This window comes from Alligator sinensis, unplaced genomic scaffold (assembly GCF_000455745.1).
Source record: "Alligator sinensis unplaced genomic scaffold, ASM45574v1 scaffold233_2, whole genome shotgun sequence".
In the NCBI taxonomy this organism is placed as follows: Eukaryota; Metazoa; Chordata; order Crocodylia; family Alligatoridae; genus Alligator; species Alligator sinensis.
The window spans coordinates 776,165-778,865 of NW_005841941.1; the positions used below are offsets into that span (position 1 = coordinate 776,165).

General features: G+C 47.0%; 1 long non-coding RNA gene across 1 annotated transcript in view; it reads left to right on the forward strand.

Annotated features, from left to right (window-relative positions):
• The window catches only part of LOC112549642, a 30,594-nt gene that overhangs the window by 21,175 nt on the left and 6,718 nt on the right, over positions 1 to 2,701 (forward strand). Inside the window, exon 2 of the long non-coding RNA XR_003093154.1 lies at positions 1,581 to 1,727. This is a non-coding gene — a long non-coding RNA (uncharacterized LOC112549642). The remainder of the gene's footprint in view (positions 1 to 1,580; positions 1,728 to 2,701) is intronic.

A 2,701-nucleotide genomic window follows, 5' to 3' on the forward strand; every position in this document is an offset into this window, starting at 1 on the left:
TATAATTGTGCAACAGTGTCAGTATGTAATAGGCATCACAGCCCTGTTTTTATAACAAGTGCCTCAGGGCAGAGGTAGAAACTTTTTAAAAATAGAAAATAGCAAGTAGATTGAATCCTATATGTGTCTGTTTTCACATATATAGGAAACACCTGTTCAGATGACATTCTAGCTGACTAGCCATTGTTTTTATTTTTTTGCATGCCAGTGACTGCCGCAAAATAGATGTTGTAAGTTAAGTACACCATCAAATCTAAAGCTACCAAAACCAACTAGTAAATGGTATGATCCTAGAAATATTTCATAGCCAGAGTGAGTTTGGATCTTGGCCAGTGTTGTAGCTCTGTACACAATGGAAGCACTGTGCTTGTATACCCCAAATGTACTTAAAAGAATAATAGTTGCTAGAGTAATTTTACACATTGTGGTGAACCTGGTGATTGGATCAAGTTTAACCAAAGGGGATCAAGGTTATTCCCTCTGGGGGAAGGAGAATGGCCAAGGAAGGTTCTAACCTGCTGAGTACGTATTGTGAGACTGTTGACATTAGCTGTACAAAGTCTGCCTGTCGTCACCAGGGTGTGCCACAATGAGCAATGGGGTGAAGGACTCCCAGAGTGTGGTGGGGATCAACAGGAGGAGGAGTGGTGGATAGAGAATAATGGGAAACAAAACCAGGGCTGGGAGCAGAGGGGAGGGAAATTCAACACAAATGCAAATTTTTTACCATCTAAATCACCTAGTTCACTCCAGTTAAAATACTTCTCAGGCACTGAGAGCCTGAAGGCCCGATGCTTGCAGGGAAACCAAATGCTTCTCAAGTTCAAATGTAACAAGTCATAACTCTTTCTAACTGCTTCAGTGTAGTAAGCATGCAGGTCTTGGGAAAGCTGGACTTAATCTCTTTGATATCCCAATTAGCCTTTTTCTCAAATGGTTTTGGGCCACCCTAGAAGTCATCATGTGCTGACAACATATTAAGCCTCCAACCAACAGGCTTCCCCAGGACAATTTTTTCTGGTCCAGATTTTAATGTCCTAGTGAACCTGATTCTAGTGGGGCTATTTGTGAAATGAGGGACTGTTCATCATAAATAAAGGGGGACAGCGTCTGACTCCAGGTGAAGAGAATACATGGGGTCTATGCACAAAGTAAAGCTATGCTCAGTATAGGAAATGATTGCAAATTGGGATCCTGAGGGAGGGTGGGGGAGCAGTAGCCAACTTAAATACCATCCAAAAGCCTGACTCTCTCCTACTCTGAATTACATTTCAAGTATTAAAAAAAAAAAAAAGTTGGAGGCCCAGAGGAGCCTTACAGCCTTTGGGGCTAGTCTTATTAAAGCACAGACATTTTTGTATCCAATGGCGCACAAGGGAATGATGTGGCTAGCATCATATCCAATCACTTCTGACTTCTCAGCCTTTAAAACCAGATACTGATGTACAGCTATGAGACCTGGAGATGGCCAATTAGCATAAGAAAAGAATGAGGCTCTTTGAAGTCCATGGGCACATCTACATGGGTGGGTGGGATGGGCTTCACCTCTCCCCCAAAGGTAAGCATGTGTTCTCTTTCAGGTTGGCTGATCTCCTCCAGTGGGCTTTAAATTAGGCTCGTAGGGGGAAGGGGAGGATGAGGACAGAGGGAGCCATGGAACGCCGAACCAAGAGCCCCCCACAAGAACAGCCCAGCCAAGACAGATGACGAGCATAGGAAGTACCCAGGTAAGAGACAGGGGTCCGGATAGTCCTGGGATTAGCGGGGCAGTGCATTCACCCTCAGGAGGTCTTAAATGCCTCTATACTAATGCTTGTAGTATGGGGAACAAGCAGGAGGAACTTGGCCTCCTACTAGCTAACACAAACCTGGACATAGCGGGGCTCACTGAAACTTGGTGGGATCCAACGCACAACTGGGTGGTGAACATCAAGGGCTATAGACTGTACAGGCGGGATAGAACAGGGAGGGAAGATGGGGGTATGGCGTTCTACATCAAAGAGCAATATACATCTTCAACAAACAGCACTGGGTCAGAGGAAGGGCAGACTGAAGTGCTCTGGGTCAGAATACAAGGGGGTCGGGGGGAAAGGAACTTAATGGTGAGGGTCTACTACAGGCCACCCAACCAGGTGGAAAAGCTGGACTAGGAATTCTCAGGTCAGCTTGCATAGACAGTTAAGTCAAGGGATGTGGTCATCATGGGTGACCTAAACTATCCAGACATCTGCTGGGAAGAGCAGTCAGCCAGGTCTGTCCTCTCACGGAGGTTCCTAGCTGAGTTACAGGACCTCCATCTAACCCAGGGAGTGCACAGTCCCACCAGGGGAAATGCCTTGCTGGACCTGGTCCTGGCCACAAGCGACAATCTGGTGAGGGGACTGCGGGTTCTCGACCACCTGGGCGATAGCAATCATTGTCTATTGGAATTCACCATCCAGCGCAGGGTGTCAAAGGCCTGCAGCAAGGCAGAAGCCTTGGACTTCAGGAGGGTGGATTTCAGTGAGGTAAGGAGACTAGTCGGGGAGGCACTGAGGTCCCGGAGGGGAGGGGAGTTGGGAGTCCAAGAAGAGTGGTCGTTCCTTAAGGAGATGATCCTCCAAGCTCAAAGAGTAACAGTCCCAATGTGGATCAAAGGGGGCAAGAGTGCTCAAAAGCCCCCATGGCTCACCAAAAGCATCCAGGAATGCATCAAAGCTAA